The sequence below is a fragment of the Mauremys reevesii genome, linkage group 2 (assembly GCF_016161935.1).
Source record: "Mauremys reevesii isolate NIE-2019 linkage group 2, ASM1616193v1, whole genome shotgun sequence".
Taxonomy (NCBI): Eukaryota; Metazoa; Chordata; order Testudines; family Geoemydidae; genus Mauremys; species Mauremys reevesii.
The window spans coordinates 123,997,167-124,010,317 of NC_052624.1; the positions used below are offsets into that span (position 1 = coordinate 123,997,167).

Consider the following 13,151-nt stretch of genomic DNA (forward strand, 5'->3'; position numbering starts at 1 on the left):
CAGAAAAATGTGGAAACGGAAGAGTTACATAAGAACGGCCGTACTGGGTCAGACCAAAGGTCCATCTGGCCCAGTATCCTGTCTACCAATGCCAGGTGCCCCAGAGGGAGTGGACCTAACAAGCAATGATCAAGTGATCTCTCTCCTGCCATCCATCTCCATCCTCTGACAAACAGAGGCTAGGGACACCATTCTTTACCCATCCTGGCTAATAGCCATTTATGGACTTAACCACCATGAATTTATCCAGTTCTCTTTTAAATGCTGTTATAGTCCTAGCCTTCACAACCTCCTCAGGTAAGGAGTTCCACAAGTTGACTGTGCGCTGCGTGAAGAAGAACTTCCTTGTATTTGTTTTAAACCTGCTCCCTATTAATTTCATGTGGTGACCCCTAGTTCTTGTATTATGAGAATAAGGAAATAACTTTTCCTTATCCACTTTCTCCACATCACTCATGATTTTATATACCTCTATCGTATCCCCCCTTAGTCTCCTCTTTTCCAAGCTGAACAGTCCTAGCCTCTAATCTCTCCTCGTACGGGACCCGTTCCAAACCACTAATCTTTTTAGTTGCCCTTTTCTGAACCTTTTCTAGTGCCAGTATATCTTTTTTGAGATGAGGAGACCACATCTGTATGCAGTATTCGAGATGTGAGCATACCATCAATTTATATAAGGGCAATAATATATTCCCAGTCTTATTCTCTATCCTCTTTTTAATGATTCCTAACATCCTGTTTGCTTTTTTGACCGCCTCGGCACACTGCGTGGACATCTTCAGAGAACTATCCACGATGACTCCAAGATCTTTTTCCTGACTTGTTGTAGCTAAATTAGCCCCCAGTATATTGTATGTATAGTTAGGGTTATTTTTTCCAATGTGCATTACTTTACATTTATGCACATTAAATTTCATTTGCCATTTTGTTGCCCAATCACTTAGTTTTGTGAGATCTTTTTTGAAGTTTGTCACAGTCTGCTTTGGTCTTAACTATCTTGAGCAGTTTAGTATCATCTGCAAACTTTGCCACCTCACTGTTTACCCCTTTCTCCAGATCATTTATGAATAAGTTGAATAGGATTGGTCCGAGGACTGACCCTTGGGGAACACCACTAGTTACCCCTTTTCATTCATGCTTAATGACGTCTTTGTTTTGGTTTTCTCCAAGAAGGTTAGTGATGACTGGACGTCTAACATAGTGAATGCCAATAAAAATGAGGTAGGATTAGAGACAAAAATAGGAAAAGAACAAGTTAAAAATTACTTAGACAAATTAGATGTCTTCAAGTTACTACGGCCTGATGAAATGCATCCTATAATACTCAAGGAGCTGACTGAGAAGATATCTGAGCCATTAACAATTATCTTTGAGAAGTCATGGAAGACGGGAGAGCTTCCAGAAGACTGGACAAGGGCAAATATAGTGCCAAGATATAAAAAGGGAAATAAGGACAACCCTGGGAATTACAAACCAGTCAGCTTAACTTGTGTACCCAAAAAGATAATGGAGCAAATAATTAAGCAATCAGTTCGCAAACATCTAGAAGAAAATAAGGTGATAAGTAACAATCAGCATGGATTTGTCAAGAACAAATTGAGTCAAACCAAGCCGATAGCTTTCTTTGACAGGGTAACAAGCCTTGTGGATGCGGGGGGGAGTGATAGACATGGTATATCTTGACTTTTGTAAAGTTTTTGATACTGTGTTGCATGACCTTCTCATAAACAAACTAGGGAAATGCAACTTAGCTGGAGCTACAATAAAGTGAATGAAAAGCTGGTTGGAAAACCATTCCCAGAGAGTAGTTATCAGTGGTTCACAGTCATGCTGGAAGGGCATAATGAGTGGGGTCCTGCAGGGATCAGTTTTGGATAAGTTTCTATTCAATACCAATTCATTATCAATGATTTAGACAACAGCATTGAGAGCACACTCATAAAGTTTGCAGATGATACCAAGCTGGGAGGGGTTGCAAATGCTTTGGAGTACAGGATTATTATTCAAAATGATCTGGACAAACTGGAGAAACGGTCTGAAGTAAACAGGATGAAATTCAATAAGGACAAATGTAAAGTACTCCACTTAGGAAGGAACAATCAGTTGCACATATACAAAATGGGAAATGACTGCCTAGGAAGGAGTACTGCAGAAAGGGATCTGGAGGTCATAGTGGATCACAAGCTAAATATAAGTCAACAGTGTAACATTGCTTCAAAAAAAGGGAACATCATTCTGGGATATATTAACAGGAGTATCGTAAGCAAGACACGAGAAGTAATTCTTCCGCTCTACTCCGTGCTGACTAGGCCTCAAGTGGAGTATTGTGTTCAGTTCTGGCGCCACATTTCAGGAAAGATGTGGACAAATTGGAGAAAGTCCAGAGAAGAGCAACAAAAATGATTAAAGATCTAAAAAACGTGACCTGTGAGGGAAGACTGAAACATGATAACCATTTTCAAGTACATAAAAGGTTGTTACAAGGAGGAAGGAAAAGAATTGTTCTTCTTAACCTCTGAGGAGAGAACAAGAAGCAATGAGCTTAAATTGCAAAAAGGGAGGTTTAGGTTGGACATTAGGAAAAGCTTCCTGTCAGGGTGGTTAAGCACTGGAATAAATTGCCCAGGGAAGGGAATCTCCATCATTGGAGATTTTTAAGAACAGGGTGGACAGACACATGTCAGGAATGGTCTAGACAATTTTGTCTTGCCATGAGTGTAGGGGACAAACTGCTATCTGTAGGAATTTGTTACATCATTTTTTTTACAATAGCAGTTTTTTACACACCATTACATATTAGTAACTGCTACAGGTTGCACATTCCTACAGGGAGCAGTTTCCTACACTACAACTGCAGTGGCGCCAGTCAAATCAGACCAACTAGCCATGGGCGCCACACAGGGGCGGCTCCAGGCCCCAGCACGCCAAGCGCGTGCTTGGGGCCGCATGCTGCGGGGGGCGCTCTGCCGGTCACCTGCGGGAGGTCCACCGGAGCCGCAGTACCGGCAACCAGCAGAGCGCCCCCCGCGGCATGCGGCCCCAAGCACGCGCTTGGGGCAGCGAAATGGCTAGAGCCGCCCCTGGCACCACACACAACAGCCGCCGGCCCCTTCCTAGGCTAGTGCCCCAGAGTCCCGGAAGGGTGGGCAGCGCGGTCCCAGCCCTCCCCCCTCAGCCCCGGAGGCACGGCCCCAGCCCCCAAACTCGGAGGGCTGAGTGAGCGTGGCGGCCCCGGCGTGCAGGGCCAGGGCACAGAGGAAGAGCCACAGACGCAAGAGGGGGACTAGTGGCGGAGTGTGGGTGGGGCGACACCTGCTCGTTGGGGGTGGCTCAGCCTCCCGCTGCCTGTGATACCTGCCGCCCACGCACCGGCCTTGCTTCACAGCTGAAATGGAGAGGAAAGTTCTCGCGCTCACAGTCCTCACGCGCGGGAAGGCGCCGCGACGTCAGCTTCCCGCCTCCGCTCTGCCGCTGCCAGCTCTGTGTGCGCGAGCCCCGACCCAGCCAGCACCCGCGCAAACGGAAACAACCGCTCCCCGTGGCCTGATCCGCTGTCGTGGGAAGTATCCCGCGCCGGGCGGCGGCCTGGCTGGGACTCCTTCCCCCGGGAGCCCCTCCGCCTGGTGGTTTCTTCTTTACTTACCCTGTTGTTTTTCTTTTGACTGATGTCATGTGACTTTTACCACTTTTCACCAAATAAATGCTCATGACAACTTTACTGGAGCTACTTGGTGCCGTTCCCAGCTTTCCTGCCCCACGGTCTCCCGTCTTTCCGGGGACTCACGTGGCAGTTAAACAATATTGTGTTGTCTTTTCACCACCCAGAATGTAAATGCCACCCTTATATCTGCACAGGGCGACCCCTGGCTTTGTGGGAGGGCTAGAAGTCTGTGAGGTGGGAGGAGGGATAGCTCAGTGGTTTGAGCATTGGCTTGCAAAACCCAAAGTTGTGAGCTCAGTCCTTGAGGGGGCCACTTAGGGATCTGGGGCAAAATCAGTACTTGGTCTTGCTAGTGAAGGCAGGGGGCTGGACTTAATAAGAGAGGTATCTATATGTTAGCCTGACCCCACTGGGGGTGGTGACTCCTCACAAAGGCTATCAAACCTTTGCTTTTCTAACCACTATCTTTCAACTGCTTATGCTTTTGCCAGACTTCCAAGACTTGAGCTGAAGCTTTCTGTTTGGTCTTTGGGTCAGGCGGGGCTCTTTTGGAGAGTATCAGCATGAATGTTTCAGTTACTTTGGAGAATGAGGTTAGGGAAGTATGTAGTTTTGCTAATGTTAACCAATTTGTAAAGTGCTCCAGAGTTGGGTTAGAAACTTCAAAATCAGTGAGAGTCTTAAACTCAACATGGTTCCTTCTGCTTTCTCCATGAAAATCCATTTGGCTATGTTACAAGACACAAAGGTAAAGGTAATAATTGGAGATATACCCAATCTCCTAGAACTAGAAGGAACCTTGAAAGGTCATTGAGTCCAGCCCCCTGCCTTCACTAGCAGGACCAATTTTTGCCCCAGATCCCTAAGTGGCCCCCTCAAGGATTGAACTCACAACCCTGGGTTTATCAGGCCAATGCGCAAACCACTGAGCTATCCCTCCCCCCATGCAAAAATTTGCACATGCATAGAAGAGCTTGTTAGAGGTTTGCTACCAAAATTAACTTCTATTTATGCTCCCTTTCAGGAGATCCTGCAGAAGCTGCTAGTTGGTATAAATGGCCTGTGCAGCACTGCTGAGGGCTAAGGAGGAAAGGTGCTCCATGTGGGGGAGAAGTTCATAGGCTCCTCTACAGCATTCACCTAGGAAGGAGATACAACAGCTCACTCCAAACTTGTCTCATCTTATCCCAAACTAAATCTTCTCCCTAACACTGCGTGATAACCTTGGCCAGGTACAGACCACAGGCACCAGTTTCCTCCTTGCTTTGGGGTTGCTCAACCCCCTGCTCTGCCACAGGCCCTGTCCTGCCTCTTCCTGCCCCCATTCCACCCTAAACCCTGACCCCACTCTACCCATGCTCTGCCCCACTTCTTTCCTCCAAGTTCCACCTCCTCCTCTGATTATGCCCCATCCCCGCTCCTCCTCTTTCCCCAGTGCCACCTGCATGCTGCAGAACAGCTGATCATGGCGGGCAGGAAGTGCTGGGAGGGAAGGAAGGAGGGGGAGGAGCTGGTGCTAAGCACCCATTAATTTTTTTCCTGATATGCTGTCCCTTGGCTGTTTTATGTGCAGAACCCAAATCATATCAGCCCTGCAGGTGAGATAGACAAAGGAATGCCTAGTTTCAGAATCCCACTGGGGCTTTGGCTGGCACGCCAAGCAACTTCTTAGCTGTGAGGCAACATCACTACTTATCTGGCATTGTGCATGCCTACCAGCAGATACCTAGACTGCACTGCAACTTTAGGAGCCAACAGGTTTAGGTGGCAGCTGAGAAGGGGTTTTGAGAATGTCAGTGGCACCTAAATGTTGGATGTACATGGTTAAAGAGGATACAGATGTAAGTCTTTTTGTAAATCTAGCCCCTAGTTATCAAGGAACTCACATGGGGCGGGGCTCCAGGCGGCATGGGCACCCTGCAGCTCCCGGCCCGGTGGTGGGGATACCCTGCAACTCCAAGCTGCAGATGGCAGGGGACCCTACCTGCTACCTATGGGATTGTTTTAATTACATGTATTTTTTGTTATTTAATTGTATAAATATTTAAATTATCATTTATATTTCTTTTCGTGTCATTTTTTCTGGAAAACACAAAGCTCAGCTGTAGGCAGGGGAACTGAAGATGCTGTGCTTAGGGGCATCCATGGTGTAAATCTGGCCCTGCCTGTCTTAGGCATCTAACTCCTGGAGAGGGTTTATGGTTCAGACTTCCAAATGAAGGGAGAAGTCTAAGATCCAGATCAATGGGGGTTAGGTGCCTAAGTACCTTCTGAGGATCTGGGCTCAGCATTGTAATGCCTAACTTTTAGCCATCTTGCCATGCAGTGGAATCCACTGTTCAGGGTTAGGCGCCCCAGGCTCCTCATACAATACATGTAGGGTGTGAGGAGTCAGTTGCATACGAATGGGATCCACAAAAGCCAGAATACTAAGGGAGGAACCCACCTAAGATAGCTAATAGGATATGCCAAAGTGAGGGGTGGGTCCTAACCCACACCCTTCAGAGGGAGTTAGATGCGTAAGTGTGAGCCAGATGGAAGTGCCTGTCTTTTCTCAGCTGTGAACTCTCAGAGTTAGGTGCCTAAGCCAATTCTCACAAAAAATGCAAGAAGAGCAGGTGCCCTTGTCCCCCATTCTGTCCCTTTCAACTTTTAGCCCGGTTGTTAGGGCAGTCTTCCAGGATCAATTCCCCTCTCTTCCTAAGTGGAAAAAGGATGTGAACTTCTTTCCCACCTCTCAGAAGAGTGCCATAACCACTGGGCAGTGGAGTATTCTGGGGCAGGTCTTTTTCAATCTCTTCTGCTGAAGCTGTTCCACTTTTTTATAACTAATTAAATATACACTGGTCCAGGGAGCGGGAGAGTGACTGCACCCTAGTGGTTAGGGAACTCACCTGAGATATATGTTCCAATGCCTCTGCTCCAATGCCTGTTTAATTATTTATACAATACCTGTTCCTGACACCTACTTTGTCCCTGTCGTCTTCACGGTGGTCCTCACTGTGGTTCCTGTTTCACTGGTCTTGTGTGTTCCTGTGTGTTTCCCTGGTTCCGGTTTTGGCTCCCTATAGTTTATGCAAAAGATTGGTGAAGTAAACTATTTGCTTAATACCTTTTGTAACCCACATGTGTTAAGTTCTGGGTCTGGGCTCCATGCCTATTTGGGTGTTAACCACCAAGTATTTTATAAATAAAACCCTTGTTTTGTTTGTACCCTAACTATTTCTTGTGTTACTTTTAAAGTGTTTGTTCACCTCCTCCCCCTGCCAGGTAGACTAGACCCTGCAGACATCGGTCAAGGCGTCAAAGCAGCGTGTCAGACTAACGGCATCACAGGTTCAAATCGTGTGTGTACCGGGGTAGCCATTGTCTCAGCCTCTTCCGGGGGATCATCTCCTTTCCTCATTTTGTGTGTGTATGTGTTTGTTGACCTCCTCTTTCCCTGCCTCCCTCCCTCCCCCTCTGCCAGATGGAACTAGGCCCTGCAGGCATGGGTCAAGGGTTAGCAGCAGTGGGGTCAGGATGCAGGATGGGTTCAAATTGTGTGTGCCGGAGTAACCATTGTCTCAGAATCTACTCACAGGTGGCTCCGCTCCCTTCCTGAGTGTATGTGTGCGCGTGTGCTTCTTTACCCTCTTTCTTCCCTTCCTTCCCTCTCTGCCAGGTAGACCTAAGCCCTGCAGGTATACATCGAGGGGTGGCAGCAGTGGGGTCAGTCTTCTGGCCTCACGTTTTCAAATTCTGTGTATCCCATGGTAGCCACCATCTCAGAATCTCCTTACGGGTGGCTCCCCTCCCTGCCTTAGTGTGTGCGTGCGTGTGTTCGTTGACCTCCCTCCCTTCTATGCCAGGTAGAACTAGGCCCTGCAGGTGTAGGTCAAGGAAACACATCTGTCGGGTCATGCTGCCGACTTCACAGGTTCAAATCATATGTGTACTTGGTTAGCCATCATCTCAGAATCTCCTCACAGATCGCTCCTCTCCCTTCCTCAGTGTGTGAGTATGTGTGTTAGTTGACCTCCTGCCAGTAGCGTAGCTAGTGGAGGAGCGACCCCTCCCAGCACAAGTGGCACCTTTTTAATTTTACTCACCTGGGAGCGGGAAAAAAAAGGCGCCACCCACTGCGGCGCTTTTACTGATGGGGAGGCACTCTGGATCTTCGGCAGCACTTTGCTGGTGGGACCTTCACTCGCTTCAGGTGTCTTTGGCAGCACTGAAGCTTCATTGCCAAAATGCCGCCAAAGACCTGCGGAGTGAGTGAAGGTCCCACCGCTGAGGTGCCGCCAAAGACCCGTAGCACTGCCCTGTCAGTAAAAGCGTCTTTTTTTTTTTGCTCCCCCCTCACCTGACTACGCCAGGGGCCGCTCCAGGCACCAGCTAAACAAGCAGGTGCCTAGGGCAGCAAAATGTAGGGGGCGGCAAAATGAGGGGCAGGGGTGGCTGCTTACCGGAAGAGCGGCGGGAGCTGGTAGCGTGGCCCCTCCCTGGCTTGTCCCCGCCGGTGCACGCCAAGAAGCGGCCTCTGCTCTGCAGCCGGGGCAGGGCCACGGTACCAGCTCCCGCCTGGGGGGTGGGAGTGGGGTGGCTGCTGACCGCGGGAGTGCAGCCCGAAGTTAACAAGCTGAGGAGCGGCCCGTCCTCTACAGTTGGGACAGGGCCGCGCTACCAGCTCCGCCTGGGTTGCTTACCGCGGAAAGGCGGGAACTGGTAGCGCGACCCTTCCTCGGCTGCAGAGGACGGGCCGCTCCTCAGCTTGTTCGCGCCGCGGCCACCCCCGACCCCTCAGGCGGGAGCCGGTAGCGCAGCCCTACCCGGCCTGCAGAGGAGGGGCCGCGTCTCCTCCGCTTGTCCCCGCCGGTGCACTCCGAGAAGCGGCCCCTCCTCTGCAGCCGGGGCAGGGCCGCGCTACCAGCTCCGCCTGGGGGGGGTGGCCGCTTACTGCGGAAGAGCGGCGCGAGCTGGTAGCGCGGCCCTTCCCCGGCTGCAGACGAGGGGCCGCTCCTCAGCTTGTTCGCGCCGCTCTCCCGTGGGCAGCGGCCAACCCCCCCCCCCCCCTCCAGGCAGGAACCGGTAGCGTGGCCCTGCCTGGACAGCAGAGGACGGGGTCGCCACTGCCTCCTGCTCTAGCTCCCCCCCTCTGCCAGGTAGAACTAGGACCTTCAGGCATAGGTCAAGGGGTGCCAGCAGTGGGATCAGGCTACCAGCCTTGTGCCTTCAAATTGTGTGTGTGCATGGGTAGCCATCGTCTTAGAATCTCCTTGCAGGCGTCTTGTCTCCCTTCTTCAATGGCTGTGTCTGTGTGTGTGTTTGTTGACCTCCCTCCTTCTCTCCCTCCCTCCTCTGCCAGGTAGAACTAGGCCCTGCAGGCGCAATTAAATGGGTCGAAGCAGTGTGATCAGGATGCTGACCTTGTGGGTTCAAATCGTCTATGTGCTGGGGTAGCCATCATCTCAGAATCTCCTCACGGGTGTCTCATCTCCCTTCTTCCATGGGTGTGTCTGTGTGTGTTTGTGTATGTGTGTGTGTGTTCACTGACCTTCCTCCCTCCCTCCCTTCTCTGCCCAGTAAAACTAGGCCATGTAAGTATAGGTCAAGGGGTCACAGCAGTGAGGTCAGACTGCTGGCCTCATGGGTTCAAATCGTGTGTGTGCCCAATTAGTTATCATCTCAGAATCTCCTTGCCGGTGGCTCGTGTGTGTGTGTGAACCTCCCTCCCGCCCTCCCCTCTCTGCCAGGTAGAACTACGCCCTGCAGTCATAGGTCAAGATGTCACAAAAGTGGGGTCAGGCTCCCAGCCTCACTGCTTCAAATCGCATGTGCCAAGGTAGCCATCGTTTCAGAATCTCCTCACGAGTGGCTCCACTCCCTTCCAAAGTGTGTGTTTGTGTGTGTTGACTTCCCTCCCTGCCTCCTGTCCCCCTCAGACAGGTAGAACTTGGCTCTGCCGGCATAAGTCAAGTAGTCGCAGCCTCGATGGCTGGGGTAGCCATCATCTCAGAATCTACTCATGGGTGGCTCCTCTCCCTTCGTGTGTGTGTGTGTGTGTGTGTGTGTGTGTGTGTGTATTTGTTGACCTCCCTCACTCCCCTCTCTGCCAGGTAGAACTAGGCCCTGCAGGCATACGTCAATGGATGTCACAGCAGTGCGCTCAGGTTGCCGACATTGAAAGTTCAAATCATCTGTGTGCTAGGGTAGCCATCATCTCAGAATCTCCTCACAGGTGGCTCCTCAACCTTCCTCACAGTGTGTTTGTTTGTGTCTGTGTGTTTGTTGACCTCCCTCTCATCCTCCCTCTCCTCTCTGCCAGGTAGAACTAGGCCCTGCAGTCATAGGTCAATGGGTTGCAGCACATCCTCTCGGATTCTAATAGTCTGTGCTGGGATAGCCATTGTCTCTGAATCTCCTCACGGGTGGCTTTCCTCTCCCTTCGTGTGTGTCTGTGTCTGTGCATGTACTAGTACTCCTCCCCCCTCCACCTCCGCTAGGTAGAACTATCCCTGCCGGTGTAGGTTAAGGGGTTACAGCAGTGGCTTCAGGCTGCCAGCCTCATAGGTTCAAATGGTTTTGTGTGCTGGGTTAGCCATAGTCTCAGAATCTCCTCACGGGTGGCTCCTCTCCCTTCCTCAGTGTGTGTGTTTATAGACCTTCCTTCCTCCCCCTTCTGCAAGGTAGAATTAGACCTTGCAGGCGTAGGTCAAGGTGTCGCAGCACAGGGGTCAGACAGCTGGCCTCACGAGTTCATATCACGTGTGTGCTGGGATAGCCATCATCTCAGAATATCCTCATGGGTCGCTTCTCTCCCTTTGTGTGTGTGTGTTGATCTCCCTTCCCCCTGCCAGGTAGAACTACACCCAGCAGGTGTAGATAAAGGGGGTTATGCTGCCAGCCTTGCAGGTTCAAATCGTGTGTGTGCTGGGGTCATCGTCTCGGAATCTCCTCATGATTGGCTCCTCTCCATTCCTCAATGTGTGTGTGACATTTCCCTCTGGTGTTATCTGGACTGGTGATCTGCTAGGTCCCTCCAGTCCTTGACTCTGGGAGCCAGGCTTACCCTGCTCTGCTGTTAGAACCCCCACTTCGACTGTTCACACAAACCCTCTGACATGTAAGCTGCTCCTTGGATTGTGCAACCAAATTACACTAGACAATATCTCCGGTCCCAGACACAACCCTAGGAACCTCCATCTTGTAGTGTCCAGTTAAGCCCGCTGGATGCTGCAAGCTTATATGAGTTTGTTGATTTAACAAAGAAATTGATATGCACCAGGCTTGTTATCCCAAGGAGAGTCTCTGACATGCTTCAAACCAAATGCACTGCTTCAGGTAGAATAAACAAACAGCTTTATTAACTACAAACTTAGATGCTTCTCACCACAAGCTGGCTGGTTGTCCTTCAGCCAGGCTCTCCCCTTTGATCAGTGCTTCAGTCACTTGGTGGTGATGTCTGTAGATAGAGGTGGAAGAGAGAGGAAGAGCATGGCAAACATCTCTCCCTTTTATCATGTTCTTTCTTCCCTCTTGGCTTTGCCCACCGTCTCTCCTCCCCGCCAGAGTCAGTCCCAAACTGACAAAAGGAAGGGAGGTGACTCACTCTGAGAGTCCAACAAATCCTTTTGTTGCTGCCTAGGCCAGCGTCCTTTGTTCCTGTGAGGCTGAGCTGGGTTTGTTCTATACTTGCCCTGATGAGGTGTAAACTGCCCCATACTTTTGCATCCCACGAAGTGGGTATTCACCCACGAAAGCTCATGCTCCAAAACGTCTGTTAGTCTATAAGGTGCCACAGGACTCTGCTGCTTTTACAGATCCAGAGTAACACGGCTACCCCTCTGATAGTTTTGAAGAGTTTTTTGTCTGGCCTTGCTTTAAGTCATGAGGATACATTCTGAGCCTCATAACTATATACATGAAATTATAACCTATAACATTACTGTAACAACAATTACTATAACATCATTATAACAACAATGCTCAGTGCATCATGAGTCTTCCAAAGACACCCGACATGACAACCTTTGCATTAGATATCACACAATCATATTACAAGGATGAACATGTGGGTTCTGGGTGTTCCCCCGAGGTACAGACGTCACATATCCCCCCTTAGTTTACTGCAAGAGGGTTAGCCACTGACTATCTTGAAGGCAGTTTGTATTATGGTTCTTTTGGCATCCAGCCATTAAGGCTAATAGGTGGTGTGCCTCAGTTTCCCCATTCACACACAGCAAACCAGTTTTTTTATGGTTTCTTTGCTATGATAAGCTTTAAACCTGTTTATAGGTATTAATTGAAAAGTAGCATTATTATAAGGTTTAACATAAGTAACAAAATTCTTATCCCAAAACTTGTCACTAATACCAAAAATTTTTATCACAGATGGGTGTTTACAAGTATCTCTATGATACCATGCTCTCTGTTCAAATAGTGTAGTAGGAGGTAAGTTTGTTCATTCCTCATGGTGTCTTTTGATTCTCTCCCATGTAATCAGTCACTGGCTTTTCTTTCCATCTTTCAATTCGGCTTTAGCTCCAGCTATGTCCCAACTATATACCCGTGAGCCTAGAAAAAGGGGACAGATACTCAGAGGGGACAGTGACTCTGCTACTGATCCCTTTTCTGTGGAGTGAAACTAGAGGCGGCTTCCCAGTGAGACTCTCCCAACCCACACTCCTCAACCTCCCTTCCCACAAACATATCTGAAAGTTATTAGGGTCAAATAGTCTTCTTCCCTTCCACTTCTGTTGGCTATATTCTCCTGGCACCTCCTCTGGGCTGTTCCAGCCAACACATCCAAGTTAGTTATATCCCCACTAATATCCCCTTCACACAAACACCTTTCTTCCCACATCTGTATGAATACAAATTACCCTCTTCTCATTTCCCTCCCAAGTTCCTTTCCTCTTAGTGGGAGTCCTAGTCCCTCATATGACACCAGCACTGATTCCACTAGTGAATACCGTTACCCATTCAGAGAAATCCCTGACAATTTTCTGTTCCTATTACTGGCCTTGGGGCTAGTAAGTCCCAGATGTCCAACAGAAATATTTACAGAGTTAGAAAAGAATGAAGCTACACATCACTGTTCAGTTCTTCATTGCTGATCCACTTTCATCTGCCCTCAGGCTTTGAGTATGTCAGTCCAAGGAAATAATAACCAGCTCTTGTGTGGTTAGAGAGAATTTCCTGGAATAAAAGGAAAAAGCAAATTGGAGGCACACCGAGACATATTTCCCTCCACCACAGTCAATCCCACCTAGTTCAGTTCAGAGTGACTCTGAATATGAAACATGAAATGGGTAAGTTGACAAAGGGACATGAGCTGCTATCACTGTGGCCAGAGAGGCCGCATACGATCCCAGTGCCCCAGGCTCAAGGACAGACAGAGCCGACTGACCCCCACACCGGGTTAACTTGGTAGAGGCCCAGACGGACAAGAGGCAGGCTTCCCTGGGGCTGGCAGCTTATCAACTGCTCAGGAGAGAGGCGGTCCCCA

General features: G+C 49.4%; 1 protein-coding gene across 8 annotated transcripts in view; it reads right to left on the reverse strand.

Annotated features, from left to right (window-relative positions):
* MAJIN (membrane anchored junction protein) overlaps positions 1–11,094 on the reverse strand; it is a 193,651-nt gene extending 182,557 nt beyond the window's left edge. For 4 of the 8 annotated variants that reach the window (XR_005595011.1, XM_039527192.1, XM_039527188.1 and 1 more), the window contains exons 1-2: positions 8,350–8,476; positions 6,631–6,726 (exon numbers count right to left, since the gene is read on the reverse strand). The gene's annotated coding sequence lies outside the window, so the exon portion shown is untranslated. Of the gene's footprint in view, positions 1–3,369; positions 3,452–6,630; positions 6,727–8,109; positions 8,163–8,349; positions 8,477–11,033 lie in introns of those variants that run through there. The other 4 variants (XM_039527193.1, XM_039527191.1, XM_039527189.1 and 1 more) reach the window with 3 other exon arrangements.
* Between the last annotated feature and the right edge of the window lie 2,057 nt (positions 11,095–13,151).